General features: G+C 42.8%; 1 protein-coding gene across 5 annotated transcripts in view; it reads right to left on the minus strand.

The window, feature by feature from the left end:
* The window catches only part of LOC134210642 (uncharacterized), a 79,424-nt gene that overhangs the window by 41,368 nt on the left and 14,338 nt on the right, over window positions 1-23,718 (minus strand). The window contains exon 3 of one of the 5 annotated variants that reach the window (XM_062686796.1): window positions 5,986-6,020. The exons of the other annotated variants lie outside the window; for them this stretch is intronic. The gene's annotated coding sequence lies outside the window, so the exon portion shown is untranslated. The remainder of the gene's footprint in view (window positions 1-5,985; window positions 6,021-23,718) is intronic. 5 annotated transcript variants of the gene reach the window in all.

The following is a 23,718-nucleotide window of genomic DNA, read 5'->3' on the forward strand; positions in this document are numbered from 1 at the left end:
CCCTATCAGTGGGTCTGCTTCTATCGTGATTTGTCCACTTTGAATTTGGTCAGCCAGGTGAAGGTAAGTGAGCATCCCTGCAGCAAGTAGAACGCCGACCCTGAGAGGGTGTAGCCGTGGGGCTAGCCGCAATTACAATTGGCGATCCAACTAAAAAAAAAATATTCTGATTATAGAACATTTTTCTGCTTGCTCCGGGAGACTCACGATTCATTCTTCTATTCATCGTGAATGTTTCGTAGTCCTACGTGGATACAGTTATCCAAAGATACGGTATAGGCTCCGTTTGAACCAATTATAGAATAATCAATTATATACACTGCTCACAAGATTTTGCTTTATTTAGCATAGTTGTACTCTTTTTCCTATTGAATATTACTGATTAGAATAAGCATAGTGAATTAAATTATAAGAAAAATTGAATTGAAAATAGAAATTAAGTGAATTGAATTGAAAAGCGAATTTGAATTTATACTAGGATTAAATAATTGAATTGAAATACCAAAATGGCATATAGCTACCAATATTCGGTTGTAGAAGAACTAAAGCAGCTATTCTATGACATTAGGGTAGATCACTTAAACGTGGATGAATTGGATTATGAATTAGAGGTGAGAAAGATTGTTTTTGAAGAAAATGAAGCGATGTCGAGGAAGCGGAGAGCTCTCAGGGAAATTTTAAAATCCGAGAAAACTCTTGAAAATCCGGTCAAAGTTTTAAAGCGGAATCCTTTGGAGGAACTCCAAGCATGTAGAATCAAATTTAATGAATTGGAAGATACTATTAAGGTATCAAGCAAGACAGTACCGCCCAGATGCCAGTCAAGATGGTTACATCTGGGAAACCGATTGATTATTTTGGAGGAACAACTGACACCTGAAGGTAAAAGTGAAGTTGCTAAGATGCAGGAAGTGGTTTTGTCGCAATTGAATAGGTTCTTTTATGCGAAGCGATCCTTTCAGGCAGAATTTGAATTAGCGGGAGTTGAAGGGCTGTTCGAAGATAATGATAATCCAGTAGGTGAAGGAGTAGGGATACCTGTGTCCTCGACTGGAGCGTCGCCACTTGGACCATTGCCAGGTAACGGATCACTAACAGCTGACGACAAGGACATTGTTGAATCTTTGGCTAGATTAGGGTTAATCAAGGGTGATTTCAATCAGATCGAAGCCGTAGACGTCAAAGAAGCATTATTGTCTTTGGAGCATGAAGTTTATTTGCTACGGACATTCAAAAATGTGCATACAGCACTTCCAAACACTATGGTTTCGGATGCCAACACACAGGGGAGGCTGTCACAGGCAACACAGGTCTGTACCGGGACTGTACCGAAATATGCACTACCAGCAATAGTTAGCACAGGTGACAGCTGCCCTCAGGGGGCGATATTCCAAGACGCGAGGTCAACAATGGCGTCCGTAAACCTCATGAATAATTTGACTCTCAGCCGGGATTCTGTTGGTAATTTCGGGCACACCGACATGATTCCGAGCTACACTGTTGCAGCAGGGGGTGCTTCCGTGCTCCCATGTGTCTCAACATCTAGTATCATTCCTCGTGTAACGACTTCCGTGTATTCAACACCATATTTAGCCATGGGATACACCCAGGTGTCACAGATGCCTAGTAGTACAGCAACCAGTTATTTAGGGAGCGCTACTCAATGGTCACAACAGGAAGATAGACTAAACCTAAGAATACGGCCTTCAAACGTCGATCCGTTGAAATTGCCGGTGTCTTCTGTAGTAAATCAGAATCTACCAAGAGTGTCTGCGCAGCACAACCCGATGCTTTCGAGCACTGGGATCAATTACAATCCCTTGACTCAACCTCTTCCACCCTGGACAAGTCAGATACAATCTTCCTATCCGACGCAGTCTCCTGCGGCTACCGGCTCGTCCAGCAATCATTATAGTCATAAATCATTACCAGTGTCTAAATGGAAGCTGGACAAATATGCTGGGACGGATCAGGGGTTGAAATTAAATGAATTTTTAGTTTTAGTATCGCAGTTGGCTCTGTCTGAGAGAACCTCAGAAGCTGAGTTGTTTGATTCCGCATTTCATTTGTTCACCGGACCAGCTCTTAATTGGTACATGACCATGCGTTCTTCGGGACGTTTGGCAAATTGGCCACATCTGGTTGCGGAGCTCCGGAAAACTTTTGCCCACCCCGAACTCGACTCTTTAATCCGCACAAGGATTTACCAAAGACGCCAGCAGAGGAATGAAACATTCCAAGATTATTATTACGACATGGAAAGTATGTTTCGATCCATGATCGTACCTATGAACGGAAATGAGAAGCTCGATATCCTAAAAAGGAACATGAGGGCAGACTACAAAAAAACGCTTTTGTGGAAGCCCATCTTGAGTCTGCCAGATTTGCTAGAAGCAGGACATATGATCGATGCTTCCCATTTTTCATTGTTCGCTAAGATATTTGGCAATGAAAAATCAATCAACGTTGTTGCGGAAATTAGGAATAATAATGGGGAATCAAAAGGGTACAATAATAGACAGCCAGTGAAATCAAACCAGCACTATATTGGGAATCAGAATAAACCAAGGGAAATTTATTCTAAACAGAAGGTGAACGCGGAGGGCAAGAAACCTAATATTCCACCTAAGACAGGCCAAATGGTTGAAGTAGATCCCAAAGAGGGACCTTCTAAACCCACAAGGACCTTGGAGTCACTCATTGAGGCTCACAGGCCTCCTCGTAGTTATGAGTGCCTTTATTGTCGACAGACAAATCATTCACTCGATCAATGCAGGAATTACAGAGGTTCTCTGTGTCTGGTTTGCGGTTTCAAAGGGTTTGAAACCCACAACTGCCCATTCTGTCAAAAAAACGGTTTGCAGACGGTCAGAAAACGCCGACCGTCGAGCCCAACCGCGTAAATCCAATCCCAACAGGAGTAACCCTTGCCGAATTTTGGGAACCGGTACGGGAAGACCTATACGAAAGTGACGAGTCCCAAGTTCTTATTATTGCTATTCAGGACACTAACGATAACCGACCTTACGCTAAAATTAAAATGTATGGCCGACCTTCCAGAGGCTTACTAGACTCTGGAAGCCAACTGACACTTATTAGTGAAGATGTTTTCCGAAAATTGAAGGTTCAAAAACTTAGGCCCTTACAACAACCCACTATAGTGCGATCTGCGAACGGAACGGAGTTAGAAGTTCTAGGTCAGTTACCAATCCCATTCAATTTTGCAGGCCGCATCAAGATAATACCCACCATTGTTGTTAGGACTTTATCGGTTGAATGCATTTTAGGCATGAACTTTTGGCAGAAATTTCAAATCTGGCCAACGGTAAAGGACTGCGCTATCGTAGAAGAGACTAGGTATAACACTGCGGAACCAAAGCAGCAACAGTTTAGCAATGCGGAGGTCGCTCAGCTAGAGGAAATAAAGAAACTTTTCCTGTGCGCCTGCCCAGAAAGCTTAACACTAACACCTATGATTGAACATCAGATAGAGATAGCCGGTGAATGGAGAGATAAACCACCAGTACGCCAATATCCTTATGCTCTGTCTCCGAAGGTGCAACAAAAAGTGGGAGATGAATTGAACCGAATGTTGTCGATGGGTATAATCGAACGAGCTCATTCCGATTGGTGTTCAAATGTTGTTCCAGTAATTAAACCCACAGGAAAGGTTCGTCTCTGTTTAGACGCACGTAAAATAAACGAAAGAACGGTACGTGATGCCTATCCCTTGCCCCATCCAGGTCGAATTCTTGGCCAATTGCCCAGGGCTAAGTACTTGAGCACAATAGACTTGTCCGAAGCGTTCCTCCAAATCCCTTTGGAGAGAAGCTCAAGAAAGTATACGGCCTTTAGCATCCAGGGCAAGGGAATGTTCCAATTCACCAGGCTGCCGTTCGGACTGATGAACAGTCCGGCCACCCTTTCTCGGCTGATGGACCGAGTACTTGGTCATGGTGAATTGGAACCGAACGTCTTCGTATACCTTGACGATATTGTCATTGTATCGGAGACGTTCGAGCATCACGTACAGCTTCTTCGGGAAGTAGCAAAGCGTCTTGCAGAGGCGAATCTTTCCATCAACATAGAGAAATCTAAGTTCGGCGTTAATGAATTGCCATTCCTGGGATACCTGTTGTCAACGGAGGGTCTTCGGCCCAACCCGGACAAAATCCGACCAGTTGTGGATTATGACCGACCTAATACGGTCACCAAACTACGACGGTTCCTGGGAATGGCAAATTATTATCGCCGTTTTATAGAAGATTTTAGCGGCATTACATCCCCACTGACAGATTTGCTTAAAACCAAGTCAAAAGTGTTGAGTTGGAATGACATAGCGGAGGATGCTTTCAATCTTATAAAAGAGAAGCTAATCTCCTCCCCGGTGCTCGCTTGCCCCGATTTTTCGCAGGAATTTACGTTGCAAACAGACGCTAGTGACGTGGCTGTAGCGGGCATTCTCACTCAGATGCAGGAAGGGTTCGAAAGGGTTATTGCCTTCTTCTCGCACAAGCTAACAACGCCACAACGAAATTATCATGCGTGCGAGAAAGAAGCTTTAGCCGTTTTATTATCCATTGAGGCCTTCCGTGGGTACATAGAGGGCTCTCATTTTACAGTCATTACCGACTCAGCCGCTCTGACACACATTATGTCAGCTAAATGGAAAACGTCGTCTCGATGTAGCCGATGGTGTCTAGAGCTGCAACATTATGACATGACCGTTCGACATCGTCGCGGAAAAGATAATGTTGTAGCTGATGCCCTTTCGCGTAGTGTGGCTACCGTTGCCGTAGACACAAGCGTCGACGCCACTATTTCTCCCGCCAACATAATCAAATCATCTTCTAAAGATCTGGCTCAGTCTTCATATGAAGAACTAATGGAGAAAGTTTCCACCAAGCCTGACGAGTATGTGGATTATATAATTCGCGAGGGTGAACTTTATAAGTTTGTCGCTAACCATAGTGAACCACATGACGATCGTTTCGATTGGAAAATTATTCCTAATCCTATTCAACGCAGCGATATAATAAATGAAAGCCACGATAACTCCATGCACCAAGGAGTTGATAGGACACTCAGTCGTATCCGCTTAAGATATTTCTGGCCACGAATGGTCTTGGATGTCCGCGAGCATGTAGGGCGATGCACAACCTGTAAGGAAACAAAGGCACCTAATATTGCCCTGGCACCTCAAATGGGAGAGCAAAGAATCACTTCCCATCCTTGGCAGATTATCGCGCTAGATTTTATAGGGCCCTTACCCCGAAGTCGTAGCCAAAATCAGTACATATTATCCATTGTTGACATATTCAGCAAATGGATAATGCTGATTCCATTTCGCAAAATAGACAGTACTAATCTGTGTAAGTCCTTGCGCGACCACTGGTTTTACCGTAATTCGGTACCCGAGGTTCTCATAACGGACAATGCTTCGTGTTTCTTGTCTCGAGAGTTCCGATCACTTTGCACAAGGTTCGATATCCGGCATTGGCTTAATTCCAAATACCACTCACAGGCTAACCCTGTTGAGAGGGTGAATAGAACAGTCAATGCCGCTATACGAACCTATGTGAAAAGCGATCAGAAACTCTGGGACACCAAATTGTCTGAAGTGGAGGCCGTACTCAACTCGTCAGAGCACTCGGCCACGGATTTAACCCCTTACTTCGTGACCCACGGGCATGAGATGTTTTTGAAAGGTTCCGACCACCAGTTCGGGGATGACGATCCTCAATTATCCCTTGCTATATCTATGGAGACGGGAACTGTCCCCTAGAATCATTAGGATTAAAAAAACGGCTGAGTGTGAATGAACTTAGAATGAGTGTGTCTTCAGCGGGTACCCATATGTATGAGAGTGTGAATGAGTATAGGGCAAATGAGTCTAGGGTAATAATTAGAACTTTAAAATAAAATAAATAAGCAAATCAGAACAAATTTGAAATGAAGGAAACAGGGATGCAATAATGAACTTACAGCAACCTAATCAGTAATTTCCGTAGATCTAGAACCTAAAAAAAAAAAGAAAAAAAAAATTAGCTTGTGTCTATAATTGAAAAAAAACACCAGAAAGGAATAAGAAAATTATTTTGAGCTTTTTAGTGGAATGTTTTCACCTGTCATAAGACGAGTTTAAACAATCCCATAAGTCGAGTCAAGTACAAGACACTGAAGACGGCCTTACTGTTGAGGTCGAAATACGTATCTGTCAGGATACAATTAAGTGGTGGAATTCAATGGGATTGTTTAAACTCGTCTTATGACAGACCAGAAAGGAAGTTCCGGAGGAGTGCCTAATTAATGGATGCTTATTCACGTAGTCTTCGATGCAGGAAAGGATGAATTATTGAAAAATTACCAAGTTGATATTCTGAGCTTGGTAATTTTTTTTAGGGAGGAGGAATGATTGTTACCGGCTGATCGGAACAATTTGGAAACACGGTAGTCAACTCATGAAATAGGAGCCAGGATGTTAGACAGGATTGATGTTAGTTCAGCACGGTAGGAAGTTAGTAACGTTAGGGACGTCAAAATACGTATCAGTTAGGCACTATTGTTACATTTATAGAAGATTTGCTAGATTCTTGCATAAAAAAATAGTTACCCCTTTTGTCGAAATAATTCCTACTACAACACTGTAATAAGAAAGGTAGCAGTCTTATCCCTCGTGAAGAATAGAGAAGTCTTGAACACTAAAGAGGTGGTACCCCTGATATTAGTTCCGGTTAACTATGGGTGAGAAGAGGTGCGAGAGGAGAGAAGAAAGGTAAGGGGAGAAATGAAGGAACGACCGAGACGACGAGGACTGAAGGCAGAAAGTCGAGAGAACGCAACGTAAACGGTCGATCGGAACAGTTTCTCTGAAAAAGGGCTTTTTTTGATAGATTCCCGCGTGTGGAAGTGGTGTCCAGATATGTGGTCGTGATAAAATCACCCAGACCCCGAAAGACGCCGTGTAGTGAAGCCAAGAAGATCGACTAGAAGCCGTGTGGGAATCCCACTGTTTCTGCATATTTGGGATTCCGAGGTGACAATCATCCGGCGAGCCCATCGCTGGTGGCCCACGAGCCACGATATCGTTGAGCCACACGCCACGGTCGACGGTAGCCCTCGTTTTGGCGGTGAGGGTGATAGTGAGGCCCGGCGGGTTCGCCCCCGCTCATTATTGCTCAAAATCCTATGGGCTACTATCCCGTCAGCGAGCGATTGGGACGTCGGTGACCAAAGTTGCCCAACCAAACATCGGATCGTTAGAAGACGAACTCGTACGAGGCCAATCCAGCACAGCAACAGCGCACCTTGAGGGTACGAAGGATATCCGGGACCGTACCAGACCATACCCCCCCTTTCGTAACACGCCACGTGAGCCACGGTTTGGAAATTGGCCCCAGGCACGAAGAGCATCAAGGACCGTACCAGACTAAACGCAACCCATCGTAACACGCCACGTGAGCGACGGTCTGGAATCCGAGTAGACACTCCTAGGAAGTCGAAACGTAACCGCTTGACCAAGAAGCATGACACCTGGCAAGTAAAGCAACCTCTCTCTCTCTCTCACTCATTCCCGCATGGGCCCCAACGGTACCACCGGCCGGCCGCAACGAACCCCCCTCCCTTTTCTATCAATGTACCAAAATCTAAATAAATAATGTTCAAGTCTATTTGAGTGTGTGTTGTGCTATATTCTTTCTATGGAAAACAGCCTTGGTTTCCCTATCAGTGGGTCTGCTTCTATCGTGATTTGTCCACTTTGAATTTGGTCAGCCAGGTGAAGGTAAGTGAGCATCCCTGCAGCAAGTAGAACGCCGACCCTGAGAGGGTGTAGCCGTGGGGCTAGCCGCAATTACAGTCTGAAATAATGGTTTCATACATACCACCACCTAGTGGCCAAATTATAAACTAATCAATGTCTCATATCAAAACATACGCCTTCCTGCATAACGTATTTGAAAATGGGCAGTTCAAAAGGGGTAGGATTTTCAGATATAAGAAAAATAAGCATGAAAAATTACTGTTTGTGTACCCTTTTATACGAATACCCCTCCCCGCGAGGTACCCGCCCACCTATGGCCAATCTTAGGTAACGTCCTGAAATATGATTAAATTATCTTTCGAAACAGCCTAAAAAAATTTGAAATTTCGTCGAATAATAAAAACAAGTTATAACAATTTAAATTTTGGGTCAATATGGCCCCAGAGCACAGACAACGTTTTTTTTTAGCACAGACAGAAAGTTAAAGTTCATCACTAAAGATAGAATGGTGTATTGTGGTATTATTGTTGGTTACTGCTTCGATAATTCTTCCAGAAATTGCGTTAGTTATTACTCCAGGAATTGCTCCGGCTATTCCTTCAGAAATTTTCATTAAGTCCGTCCAGCTATTTGGCTTCGCCGACGACATAGATATTATGGTACGTAACTTTGAGAAGATGGAGGAAGCCTACATCAGACTGAAGAGGGAAGCTAAGCGGATCGTACTAGTCATCAACACGTCGAAGACGAAGTACATGATAGGAAGAGGTTCAAGAAAAGACAATGTGAGCCACCCACCGCGAGTTTGCGTACCATCTATGGTGGGGTGCAGATGGCGGACGGTACGTGGAGGAGGCGAATGAACCACGAGTTGAATCAGCTGTTGGGAGAACCGTCCATCGTTCACACCGCGAAAATCGGATGACTTCGGTGGGCCGGGCACATAGCCAGAATGTCGGACAGTAACCCGGTGAAAATGGTTCTCGACAACAATCCGACGGGCACAAGAAGGCGAGGTGCGCAGCGGGCAAGGTGGATCGATCAGGTGGAAGATGACTTGCGGACCCTCCGTAGACTGCGTGGTTGGCGACGTGTAGCCATGGACCGAGCCGAATGGAGAAGACTCTTATATACCGCACAGGCCACTTCGGCCTTAGTCTGAATAAATTAAATGAATTCCTCCAGAAATGAGTTCGGGAATGCCTCTAGTAATTACAGCAACAATTCCTCCAGGAACTGTTGAGGCCATTCTTCAAAATTCTTCCGCTATGAAGCTTGCCATATTTTGTAAATTTAATTTTATTTTGAAGCATATCTTTGGCTATCCCTCCAGCGATTTCTTAAGAAAACGCTTTGGAAATTCTCTCCGAGATCTTCAATTTCAACAATTACTCCAAGAATTGCTTCGGCAATTCCTCCAAAAACTGCTCTGGCCAAATGCCCTCCAGAAATTCCATCGGCAATCTCACTGCTAGAAAACTAGACATATTTTAAGAAATTTAGGTTTATTTTGCAAATTCCAATCATGAGTGTTGTAATTTTAAATTCAAATTCACTCCAATTTCCACGATCATGTAAAAATCATCGTGTTACCATTGAAATTTTCCTAACATTATTATTAAAATCGATAAGAAAATTCGAACATATATACATTAAATTTGCACATTTCTGCATTAGTTTTGTTCTAACATGTGTTTTAAATTTTAATATTAATTTTCTTGAGTAGGTTTCATAAAATTTCAGATTTATATAATTTATATAGAGTGTTGAGTTGTTGTGAGAACAGTAATTATTTCACTTACGCAATAATTTCTAGCTATTTAATTGTCAATTTTACAAAACAAACATTACAACGGAATAATAAGCCAGGGTTCCATGTGTTTGCATAACGTAATCAACGGCTGTTCCACATCGATTGACCATGCCTGTTTCGTTGCGCCCGATTATCATCATTTAGAGCCGGAAATAATTGTGGTACGATTTCGGCGAACGAACCATCCGAGCCGAGCTTATTGGCGATTTTGTTTATGACCGGCTTTGTTGTATCGGTCACTCAAAGCAGGGCGCGCAAATTAAAGATTTTTTTCTTTCTGATGCAGTCACTGAGCGGTTCACTGAGCTTCGTAAGCGGATTTCGGTGGACCTTAAACTATGAAATTGTATATGACAAGTTGAGCCTGCTGTCGGTTTGCCACTCGATGGCATTTTTATTTTGTTATGACAAAGTTTGAAATAATGAATACAGAGTTAGCTGTAGAAGATGACAGTAAACAGAAAATAGTTAAAGTAGCATCTGAGTAGAGATGAAAATTTACTCGATTTCCAAGCTAGTTAGGCGCTTGTAAAATCGGTATGTACAGAAGAAGATAATATCGTCGAAATTCCAAATTCAACAACTTCAAAGATGCTACTAGAAGCTCAACGGTCAATCTACAAGCTACAATATGTATATTACAGATTACAGAAACCATATCGATAAGGAGAGATTGATAAATGGAATAAATATTGTAAAGGGATGTAGAAGTAATGTCACAACATTTACAATAACGGAACCATGGAAGAGCGCAAGCAATATGCTAAAAGCATATTGGAGCGCAAGTAGTGCAAAATAGGATCAGATTCCGGACAGATCAGACAGGACGAGAGCAACTGTCAAACATCTTTTTATGGGGAGCCATATTTGACTTCGAATGTCCTATCCAACCTGCACAAGCTTAACTCGGGAAACCGAACTACGGCATTTGTTTGAAATCAACAAATTGGGGCGCCATGTGGTTTGTCAGGCGGAGATTTTTTTATGTTGAGTTGATTGATATGCGCTTAATTGCACATCTATTTGTCTATGGTCGCAACACATCTAACTCGTCATCGTTGACTACTGTTGCATACCAAAGGGAAAATACTGCGAAAAGTCATGCAATGGTGCGGGCAGCATGAATTAATTTGCGAATTAAATAAATGTGTTGTGTATTCCATGGAGCAAGCGCAGATGGTTGCACACATGTGTTGTCTTGCCCGCACTGTTATCATTATTCTTCAGGCCTCTGCCAGTCATCGTCGTTCTTCGGTTGGCAGTTAGGTACTCGTATGAACACCAACGGCCTGCGATGCCCTTATTTTGCAACAATTTGTTAGAAGAACACAACCGGCAAGAAAGGGTTTTCTCTAATTTGCGGTCTTTGACAAAAACGTCTTTCCGGGTGAAAGAGGCTCCTTCTGTTGCTCGCATCATTTAGGTATGAATGGGCGGCGGCGGTAATACTCGTTGCGTGACGAGTGATTACCATTATCGCGGTAAATTGCTGTGAAGAGCCGCCGCAGATCATTGTTCTCGGAAGATCGCTGGAGTAGTGGCTGCAAGGAATGATAATTCCCCATTACGAAGGTCTAATGGTTGAAACCACGAGCAGAGTAATTCCGACACCAGTCAACCGCGCACTCCGGGCTTGGCAGGTAATTGGGAGACAATTAGAGAAGGATTTGCCTTCGAGGAAAATAAAGTAAAACTATTTTTCGGAAATACTATTGCCATTTACTAATGCAGCATCTAAGTAACCCCAGAAATGATTAATTGGGAAAAGTATAGTTATCTTTATAAGACGTTTTAGTTTTCACAAATTATTCAAGAGTACTTGGCATTCGATGCAATAAGTTAACCGCAGCCTCACCTCTGAACTATGAAAGGCACTTCCTGAGTCGATGAGCATTAACAAAATTACTACTATGTAGTCATATGTCAAAAAATCGTCTTTTGGTCGAACATCATACAATTAGTCGGGGTTCTGCCAAATCACACCAAGCGCCAATAAAAAATTTCCAATTTTTTCGCCAAAGTTTTCGTTTAACAGATTCAATTAATCACAAATCGCATTATTGTATGTGGTTTCGTCGAACGCAACTTCTTCCCATTCTGACTTAGGATTTGAAATAGGCATTAGGGTAATTCGCCAAATGTTGAACGGCAAATTTCTTCGCCTATTGTTGAACGCACGTGCATTTCTTATGGGAGTTCAACAATAGGCGACAAAATTAGCCGTTCAACATTTGGCGGTTTTCCCTATTATAATTTTTGATCTAACGCTCACTTTTTTTTCTAGACTCTAGACTCTAGCATACTGGGGTCATGTGTTGATATGTCATGTGAAAATAGTGTTTATCAAACACGAATTACACGCATGTAGTTGAAAATTGGCAAATGGAAAGAGTTAAAAAATGGTTTCCAGAGCTTTCTAACATACACAAGAAATGAAACTGAGGTTGGCAGATCGTATCAAATTAGAAAGTCCAACCCCCTAGAAGACTCTCTTGTATACAAGTTCACGCGATCGTAAACCTCACCAGGGTTCTAATACAAGTGCTATATTGGAAGAGGCAAACAGGTTGGAACAAAATGTAAATCAAACCCATCTCGTCCACGTCCTATGTAATGAAAATACACATTCTTAGATAGAAAAATGAACCAAGATGAGATCATGCGTGTGTTAATGACTTGTGAACCGAGGAAGGGAACCCGTTTCGGATTAGCTGTCTAAAGGCAACAAGACGAGCCCTCCTCCGTCGTGCTTTCGTTCGGTCGGGTTACCTGCATATTGAGATGTGGTTAAGATATGAGGATGGAATGGATTATGTTTCAGAGGGTTTCGGCAGAGAACAAACACAAAAGCCGATAATAGCGTGTCGTGAGTTATTTCATCGCATCGCATCGGCCCCATCAGCCAGTTTGACCCGATCGAGACGGACCCAGACAGTAATAGGGCTATCGTTTGAAAGCTTTGCATAGATTTTCCAATGAACGTTATCTGCTGAAGTGCTAACGGAGAAATAATTTAATCGTTCTACATCGGAGACGCCTTTCTTATGAATGAGGAAACAACATTATAGACAACGAAAATATCAGTTTTACGAGAATTGTTCCACTATTCACATTCATTCATTCAAAAATTACTAACAGATCAACAGCCGTAATACTCCAATATTTTTTATCATTCACATTTTAAACGATGATGATTTCAAGCATTCTTTAGGTGGCCAACGACATCGTTCGAATCATTTTTATTTATAGTCTGAAGAATAGGTCGGTTATAATCACAGGATACTCATTAATAGTGATATTAAGGTACCCCGGGGCAAGTGAAAATACTGGGTAAGTGAGTACTATGGCTGCAGTTGAATCAATGCAGTTCTAGGAAGATGAAGCAGAACTATCAACGAATTCACCCGACACAAACATATTTGGATTCAAAACCATTTAAGGCACCATACTAAATAGCATTATCATGACTTGATCATGACTTTAAACTACCGAGAAAATCTATTACTTTTATTTTATTTCAATGGATATCAAGCTAAATAGTCGTTTCTAAATTTATCATTGATGTGGAAAGTGAATGTTTTGAGCAATTAAATAATTGTGTGACCTCGAAAACGATTTGAAATTTTTAATTAAAGCCAAAATCTGCAATTTTCATTTGCCATTGAATTTTAATATTTAGTATATTTGTACAACATTTCCGAAAAGTTATTTGAACTGTTTTTAGATGGTTGTCTAGTGACAAATAACTTCGTCATTCATATATCATATGGATCTGAATCAGTTGCAGTTTGATTTCGATGTTAAAAAGTATTGTACAGTTAATTACCAAATGTGTATTTTGCATTCTGTAAATTATCTCCCGCATGAAGAAGAGCAATGGCTATAACTATGATGCGATATTCTTCCGTTTACAATCTATTTATTCTACAATAGGTCAACAGGATTTGTCTTATGTTTTGTTATTTTAAAACTTCGCATCAGATTCTCAGATAAATAAAGTGCGTAACACATAAATTGGAAATTTTGTTCTGTTACAAATTAAAAACACTGCGCATCGCCTGAATAAAAACGTTTCTTCCGAAGTACAGATTTATATAATAATTTGTGTTCTAAACAGAGAAATATTTATTTATAAAGTGAATAAATATTTGGTTATCCTTGCCACCTGAAACATCTGGTACAAAAGTAAGCTAATAGAAAACAAGGCAGCAGCCAACTAAACAGTAAATCGGCTGTTGTCTTGTTTTCATATCTGCTAACATTATAATCCCTTTCTTCTTGCAAAAATAAAGTCCGACATGCAACCAGTCTCTATCCATGATCTGAAAATACTTATGCTCATAAATAATATGAACAGTCTATCTACATTCCTTAAAAAAAGTTTCGTTCGACAGTAGAAAACAGAATAGGTCCCACTTGCCCCGTTTGAAGGGGTAAGTGGGTCCTGAAGGTAAATTTATTTCTAGCACTACCAATATTTTTGTAATTGAATAAATGGCTTCCAACACCTCTACACTTCAACAATGGAAGCATTTAATGATGTATCCGTGGTTAATGTTCTTAAATACCCTGTTTTCTAAGTATGCGTTAACAATTTTGCTGAACTAGCGTTTTTTTAGGTCCCACTTGCCCCGGGCTACCTTATATGAAAAGCGGTACACGGATACATTCTAAGATTTAATTTATATTTGGAGACTCTGTCATAGTAGGAACAAATGTGGATAAATCATTTGAATTCACAAAGAAATAAATGAATAATCTGCCGAAATATAAAAAAGTCTATTTTGACCCATTTCATGAAAAATCTTCAGTTATACTCTTTATAGTAACAGATCATTGAAGTATAATACGAATTTATTACAGGAATCTCTATTTTGCAGCTAAGTATCTGTTGAATATTAAACCAGAAATGCTATGCGTGGTTGAAAGATTTAATTTTTGATACCTTAAGATACACTTGTGCTTCTAGAATTTGACTGTGAATGATTGGAATCAATAATATTACTTTTCATGAATGACCTGAGGCAAAATTTAAGTTAAAGCTAAAGATATAAGGGAGGTTGTGGGCATAGTGTTTCGCTCATAATTTCAAGTCAACATTATGCAGTATTATGAACACCAATGGAAAGCTACAGATCTCAACGCGTGGGCGATAAAAAGAGGAAGTCGCTGTACTAATCGGAGAGGGCAATCGCTGCTAGAAGCTTTAGCCAAGCTGGATGTCGTGCTGTGCAACGAAGGCTCAAGAAGTACCTTCCAGCGAAATGGAGTGGAATCGATAATATACGTAACATTCTGCAGTCCAAGTTTAGTCGGTGATTTGCAGTGGAGGGTCAACGATGATTACACCCACAGTTACCATTTGGTTATCCGGTACATGATAAGCAGCGAGGCAAGAAGAGAAAGCCGGATGCTACTTCTCCTGGAAGAAAACACGGAAAGTTTTAGTGGCGACGAATTGGTCGTGGTCTTGTATCGAGCGTGTGACGCGACTATGCCGAGGAAGGCACGACCACGGAACTGCAGGCCTCAGGTATACTGGTGGAAAGATCAAATTGCAGCTCTTCCTGAAACCTGCCTCAGGGCTACAAGAAGACTACAAAGGTCACGATCGGCGGAAGTGAGGGAAAAACACGTCGGGTATTTCAAAGCGGCGAGGCTAGCCCTAAAAGCCACTGAAGATCGCAAGAAGGACTGCTTCGACAGACTGTGCCAGAGCGCTAATTCGAACTCAAGGGGGCACTGGCTCATGAACAGAAGGGCACTGGCTCCTCCCGAGCGATGTCCAACGAGCCTGAAGACGATCATCGATTTACTATTCCCGCACCACGGCCCAGACCAGATGACGAAGAGGTGGCGAGGGTGACGGTGGAGGAACTAATGACGGTGGTCCCTCGACCCGAGTAAAGCACCTGGTCCGGACGGGATCCCGAACATAGCGTTACAGGCAGCCATAATGACCAATGCCGACATGTTCAGGTCAGCTATTCAGAGGTGCCTGCACGATCGGACGTTCCCGGATATACACGCAAAAAAAAGCGTTCATGAATTCGTGAACTAACGAGTTCACGGTGTATTTTTTTTCGTGAACAACAGTCACGGATTCGGGAATACAGTCACGTTTTCTGGAACGTTCTGGAAAACGTGACTGGTGTTCCCGAATCCATGAATTAAATCACGGTGTATTTTTGCTGGTTCACGAATTCGGGAACGCTTTTTTTGCGTGTATGTAAGAGACAGCGTTTGGTCCTGTTACTGAGCCCGGGCAAGCGGCAATTAGAGTCCGTGGCTGCAACATCACTTCCAATAGATCTCTGAAATAACTGGGGGTGATGCTCGACGATAAGTTGAGCTTCAAAAGTCATGTCAACTACGTCCGCAAGCGAGCGCCGAAGGCGATAACGGAACTATCGAGGATGATAGCAGACGGCTCTAGGGTGTGCCAGATCCCAGAACAATATGGAGAGCAATCAATGAACAAACGCAGGAGTGACGTCCAGGATAGCCGACATCCTACAACGAAGCAGCAGCAGGCCGCCATGACGCATATCGGACCAAGAATACTCCGCCGCAGAAAATATATGTCGATTGAGTATGGGAACGCCAGTGCCGGGTACCAACGTGGCAAAACGGCAGGATTCGGAGGCGCTCCCGCTTTCGGGGAACTTCTTGTCGGAATAGGTTAGATTCGCCGTCGTGGACTGTCCGAGTCGCTTGCGATCGCGACCGAGGCGGGAGCTAAATGGCTCAAGGGCATCGAAAGTCGTTTATCAGAGTAGGCTAGGCCAACCACCAGGAACCAGCTGAATAGACCGTGGCGTGCGAATGCACAGGTTTAGGGTCGTCGGGGCACCATTGAACCGGAAGTTATCTCCACCCGGAATTTTTGTATCGACCTTAGCACTTGTCCAGTCACCCGTTGAGACGGGTCGTCGGTTAGTGGAACTCTAAGTGTAACTGTATGCCATGGTCCACCGGAAATAAGGAGGAATGGTCCTCCGGAAATTTAAGGGGTTGTAACCGTTGGTTCCAATTATTCCTTGCCAGCTCCTCCGCAAGTTAAATATATTCAGACATTAAGCCCACCGTGTTTTCCTCTTACGGTTAGGAACTCACAGGCTGAGAAGGGTTGTGGGTACCGCATATCATAACATCATTTATGCTGCATGGGTAGTGTGCATTCGCAGCAGTTTGAGTTTGAGCAAAACACTAAAAGCTCACCGTATTTCTCTCATCTGCCTACAGGTGGGACATGGTGGAAGGGTTGCCAAACAGGACAATGGCAGATTTCGTGTCATGTACCATATTCCTTTATAATCCAAGCTGTCGTCTCAAGGATAACTATTCTATTCGAAACACTAGTCGGAGTTGCAGTGCGCGTCGGGAATATAAAGTAATTATTTTAGATCAAAATTATTGTTTGTAGTGTAAGAACCTAATAAGTGTAGTCTTTTGTAGGATAGTCGGTCGTAAAGAAGAAAAAGCCTAGTGAAATATAAAGGCTATTGTGTGGCAAAGTGCAGCTAGTAAGAAAAGAGGTAAAAACAAAAGCATACTATGCTATTGTTTGGGAGTGTCTAAAGCGTCACATGGTATTAATTAGTGGGTTAGGTCCATATCGTGGGCCTTTTTTCTTTGTGTTTGCCCTTTCTGCGGAGCGGGAGGCGGCATTTTCTTCCATAGAACCTGTGTTCGGCATCTTCTCGGCCCCTGAGTGGCAGGACAAGCGGAAAACGGATATTTCGGCCCGAGATCGCTGTGCACGTGGCCCAACCTCAACGAAGAGACCCGTTCGGCCATTTTGATCCCGGAATCTTCATACATTACGTCGACACTCCGGCCGAAACATTGTTCAGGGTCCGATAGGGCCACAGGGATACGCTTGGACCGACCTCGACGCCAGCGCTGCCAGGGAATCGCCTTTGCCACACCTCGCCTCGTCAAAAAAGGCTCAAATCGCATGTAAGTCTACCTACACGCCGTTGCCAACCATCGTCCGGCGATATCCAGCCATCGTCCGAAGCTGTCCGACACTCATCCGGCAATTTCCGATCATCGTCTGGCCACATCCAGCCCTCCGGCCATCGTCCAAAGCTTCCCGACACTCGTTCGGCCATTTTCCACCATCGACTGGCCATTCCTCACAACAATTAATCTATCTATCTATCTATCTATCTATCTATCTATCTATATATTATATATATATATAGATAAAACTCAATGTTTGTATGTTTGTATGTATGTTTGTATGTATGTTCCAGCATAACTTCTGAACCCATTTACCGATTTTAACCAAATTTGGAACACACATTCTTTATCTTAAGGAGACGACGATAGGGGGGTTGAGTATGCTCTTTGGAAAAGGGGGAGGGTGTGGGAGGAGGGGTATTGCTTAGTTATCGGTCAACTCAGTGTAAATTCTGAACCTCTTGGCCGATTTCAACCAAATTTGGAACACAAATACTTTATCTTAAGGAGGGGACGATAGGGGGTTGAGCATACTTTTTTGAAAAGGGGGAGGGTATGGGGGGAGGGGTATATCTTAATTATCGATCTACGCAGTGTAAATTCTGAACCCCTTGGCCGATTTCGACCAAATTTGGAACACAAATTCCTTATCTTAAGAAGGGGACGATAGGGGGTTAAGCATGCTCTTTGGAAAAGGGGGAGGGTGTGGGGGGAGAGGTATTGCTTAGTTATCGATCAACTCAATGTTAATTCTGAACCCCTTGACCGATTTCAAACAAATTAGGAACACAAATTCTTTGTCATAAGGAGACGACGATAGGAAATTAGGGATGCTCTTTACAAAAGAGGGAGGGTATGGGGGGAGGGGTATTGTTTAGCAATCGATCAACGCAATGTAAATCCTGAGCCTCATGACCGATTTGAACCAAATTTGTATCAAGTATCGTCTGTCCTAAGGAAGCGATTTTAGTGGATGTGGTTAAGTAATTTTAAAAGGGGGAGGGTGTGTGAGAGGGGTATTGCTTAGTTATCGATCAATTCAGCATGACTTCTGAACCCATTTATCGATGTCCACCAAATTTGGAACCCATATTATCTGTCTAAGGAAGACTATATCAGACTGGGTAGGAGTGCCATAGCTAAATGAGAGACAGGGTATATTCATTAAACGAACAGTTTAGTATACCTTTTTATCGCATAGGTCAATTCAAACCAAACACGTAAACACGTAATCCCTACCCAAAGGAAACTATTATAGTGAGGCTGGAAGGGACTTTTGGAATGGGAGGGGGGGTATTGGGATTGAGTATTGTTGTTCATCGGAATAATGGTATGCCCAGTGAAAAGCAATTATTAATGAGTTACCTTCTGAATGGTGGATATGATTGCTTCTTTAAAAGTAGGCACTTACCCGGAATAAGGCAATGGTGGGTGTGATCCCTTCTTTAAAAATATGCGTTGCCCGGAAAATGCCATCGATGAATGTTTTTCCTTCATTAGAAATAGACGTTTGCCCGGAATAAGACCTTTCAAACCCACAATCCCTTCTTCAAAATCAGTCAATGTTTCCAAAAGCCTTCTTTTAATCAAATGATAAAGTATGAATAAGTAAACACAATTACCCTGTTGACCAATTGGTTTTATCATTTTCCGATTGTAAAAGAAAACTGCAAACCAGACTGGCAATTCCGAGCAAGGCCGGGTACATAAAGCTAGTACCTAATAAATAAGCATGTAAACAAATTTGGCAATAGGTAGCAATTACTCAAGACTACGCAGCCCTTTAGGTTTTTCCACTTCTTGTGACTTTATGCCGCTTTACCGGACTTAGATAGGAGTCATCAACCCTCGCCTACTGTGTTTCGCTGGTAAAATTTCACTTTGAGCAGCTTTTGGACCCCATAGGTACGACACTGTTTGTCAGCTATTCCACGGAGTCACACAGGTGGGCAGGTGTTTCGCGACACACGTGCGTGTGTAACTCCTGCTACAGGTGAGTACTACCGTGAGCGTGTGTGGTGTGGTGATTTACGGTAAACGACCCTTTATTTGTCTCCCATTTATAGCTTGAGCGGAGCTAGCGGGTAACAGGGTTTGGTGTCAGGCCCTGCAAGCCAGACTCTAAAAAACACTTCTTCTTTCTTCATTGGCATTACATCCCCCACTCGGACATTACCGCCTCGTAGCTAACTGCGAGGTTTCTCAGCCAAGTTACCATTTCTGCATTCGTATATCGAGAGGCTAACACGATGATACTTTTATGCCCTGGGAAGTCGAGACAATTTCCAATCCGAAAACTGTCTAGACCGGCACAGGGAATCGAACCCAGCCACCCTCAGCATGGTCTTGCTTTGTAGCATCTTTGCGCATCTTACCGCTAGGTTGAGGAGAGCCCCTAAAAAACACTCACGCAACGAATAATCAACAAGAGAATACGGACCGGAACAATCGGCGGAGACCACTGTGACGAAAAGGGACTGGTGCGAACATTTAGAGGTAATCATACCATCTACCAGAGCTGTGGCAATAAACACGAGCTGGGAACAGCTTCCATAATGATGGGCGATATGCAAAGGCGCGTAATGGTGGCCGATCAATGAGAGAATGTGCAAGTTGAGGATCGAAGGCCGGTTCATCAACTTCAACATAATCAACGTCGATAATCCACACTTCGGAAGCACTGATAATAATAAGGACGCATTCTACGCACAGCTGGAACGTAAGTACGACAGCTGCCCAAGCTAAGACGTCAAAATCATCATAGGAGATTTGAACGATCAGGTTGGGCAAGAGGAGGAATTTAGACCGACTATTGAAAAGTTCAGCTCTCACCGGCTGACGAACGAAAACGGCCTGCGACTAATTGATTTCGATGCCTTCAAGAATATGGCCATTCGCAGCACCTACTTCCAACACAGCCTTCCATATTCGTACTCCTGGAGATCATTACTCCAGACAGATTCACGAATCGACCACGTTCTGATTGATGGCATTCTCCGACATTATCGACGTCAAGATATATCGTGGAGCTAACATCGACTCTGACTATCTGGTGTTGGTTAAACTGCGCCCAGAACTGTCCGTCATTAACAACGTTCGGTACGTGAAACGTTGTAGACGGAAGCGTAGACAGCAGACCCACCTTTTTAGGAGCAGAAACGCCGCCTGGAAGAAGCGAAGTGCGAGGAGATGGCCGCTTGCCTGAACAAACTGATAGTCAGAATCTGGGAAACTGAACAGCGCTACCGGAGGAATGGAAGGAAAAGGTCATATACCTCATCTACAAGGCGACAAGCTGGAGTGTGACAACTTTCGAGCGATCACCATCCTTAATGCCGTCTAAAAAGTGATATCCCAGATCATCATCCGTCATCTGTCACCAATATTGAATGAGTTCGTGGAAAGTTATCCAGCCGACTACGTTGACGGCCGCTTGGCAACGGACCAGATCTTTACTGTACGGCAAATGCCGTAATGCCATGAATACCAGGTCCCAACGCACCATCTACCATTGATTTCAGGGCGGCATACGACAGTATAGACAGTATAGCGTAGAGCTATGGAAAGCTTCCGAGAACAGCTTCCCTGGAAAACTTACCCGACTGCTCAAAGCCACCCCAAGCAGCACAAATTGTTTCACTACTGAACATTTAACTGTGTTGCAACTATTCGGAAAGAAACAATCTTTGCGAATGTGCCATCAAATATAACTCTCTTGCAATCTTAAAAGCGCAAGAGGTGGAGCCTACGGAAACATACTTCGATTGCAGTAAAATTGCAATATTGTTGAAAAATACTACAGCGGAAAAAAATAAAATAAAAATATAAAACTGTATTCGATTCATGGATCTTGTGATTGATAGTCCTTCACTCTACCACAGCACCATTCAACACTTCGAAGGGACTGCATGTTTACTCACCATAAAAACCATACGATTATGAAGTTTTGACTCGGGTTTTCTGTTACTTGATTGCACCATCACAGGAAAAAAATTGTAAGTTGTCAAAACGTTGAACGATGCTAAATTAAACATGAAGACACATTCAACTAATCTGCAACTTAATTTAAACAAACAATCAAATTTTGAAAGACGCATTGAAGTTACATGGTAAAAAATATGCAACTTGATGATTTTGTTTCGTTTTTGCAACATGGAGTGCAGTATTCTTTGTTTGTTTGTTTTCCTATGTCAAACACGTACTGCATTGCAATTTTAATGAAACATTGATCACAATGCGAACGTTTTTGACATCTTGAGGCAACTTTTTCGTGTTTTGATGTTTTTCCAATGCCTTTAATGAAACTGAATAGCAACAAAGTGCTTTTAGGAAGATGTTGCGTGTGCTACTTGGGACGATAGATGGTGTGCAAAACTGTGTGAAGATTTCGGACAAACACTCCAATTCGTTCGAATCGCGCCGGGGACTAAGACAAGTTGATGAACTTTCGTGCCTGTTGTTCAACATTGCGCTAGACAGCGGTTCTCAACCTTTTCCTTGAGAGGTACCCCTTCGAACTATTGCATTAATTGAGGTACCCCCTCTTAAAAGTAGGCTTTCAAGCCTCTTGGAAAAAAAAACAATTCCGAGCCCTTGAAACTCTTGAAAGTAGGCTTTCTGAGTCTCTTGAAAATATGCTTCCGTACCTCTTGATAAGAGGCTTCTGAGCCTCTTATATAGAGGTTTTCGAGTATCTTCAATGGCGGCTTTCGAGCCACTTAAAAAGAGGGTTCCTTTGCAACTTGAAAGAGCGCTTCTGAGCCTCTTGAAAGTATGCTTCTGGAAAGAAAAATTCCGAGCTTTTTGAAAAGAAATTTCCGAATCTTATGAAAGGAGGTTTCCGAAACACTTAAAAGTAGGCTTTCGAGCCTCTTGACAGTAGGCTTCTGAGCCTCTTAAAAGCCTGAATCTTTTGAAAGGTAACTTCTGAGCCTCTTGAAAGGAGCCATCGGAGCTTTTTAAAAGAAGGCTTCTCGACCTCTTGAAAGCAGGCTTCCAGGCCTCTTGAAAGGAGGCTTCCGAGCCTATTGGAAAGAAGCTTCTGAGCCTCTTGAAAGTAGGCTTCTGAGCCCTTGAAAGGATGCTTCCGAGCCTCTTGAGAGAAGCTTTCGGAGCATTTTGTAAAGAACCTTTCGAGATTTTTGAAAGGAGGCTTCCGAGCATCTTGAAAAGAGGAGTCCGGGTGTCTCAAAGCGAGGCTTTCGGGCCTCTTGAAAGGAGCCTTGCAGGCCTCTTGAAACGAGACTCCCAATCCTCTTAAAAGGAGGTTTCCAAGCATCTTGAAAGAAAGTTTTCAAGCATCGTGAAAGGAGGTTTCCAAGCATTTTGAAAGAAGTCTTCTAAACATCTTGAAAGGAGGCCTGCTTGGGAGAAGGCTTCCGTGAAGCGTAGAAGGTTACTTCTCTTAACATATTATTCAAAATTTTGTTTAGATCCGGTAGATTACATTCAAGATTTTTAAAATTCGCTCATTCGATTTTTTTCCGTTTGATCTTTTGTTCCGAAGCCCTTCATACACTGTGCTAGTTGCGGAGGGCAGGATTCAATTTACTGATCCAGCCATGCATATTATGAACAAGACAAAGTTTTGAAATAAGAGAAGACTAAAATACACAATTATTAAAACTTTAAGTTTAGATTGGAATTGTAATACGTCCGCCATTACACATTTTTGTCCGAGGTACCCCCTAGGGCCAGCGAAGGTACCCCCAGGGGTACATGGTTGAGAATCGCTGCGCTAGAAGATGTCATGAGGAGTACCGGGTGTAACAGTCGGGGTACGATTTTCAATAGTTCCAGTCAATTTATTTGTTTCGCGGATGACTTGGACATTGTCGGCCGAACATTTGCAAAGGTGACAGAACTGTTCACCCGCCTGAAACGTGAAGCAACAAAAGTTGGAGGACTGGTGGTGAATCAAAGACAAAGTACATGCTAGTGGGCGGAACCGAGCGCGACAGGGCCCACCTGGGAAGCAGTGTTACGATAGACGGGGATACCTTCGAGGTGGTCAAGGAATTCGTCAACCTCTACCTTGGCTGATAATAATGTTAGTCGTAAAATACGTAGGCCAGTGGCGTAGCCACGGGGGTGGTTTTGGACATAAAATCCCCCCCAGAGACAAAATTTTTAGAAGAATTTTTTTTTTCGAACCTTCTCGAAATTAAAAAATGTT

The sequence above is a fragment of the Armigeres subalbatus genome, chromosome 2 (assembly GCF_024139115.2).
Source record: "Armigeres subalbatus isolate Guangzhou_Male chromosome 2, GZ_Asu_2, whole genome shotgun sequence".
NCBI lineage: Eukaryota > Metazoa > Arthropoda > Insecta > Diptera > Culicidae > Armigeres > Armigeres subalbatus.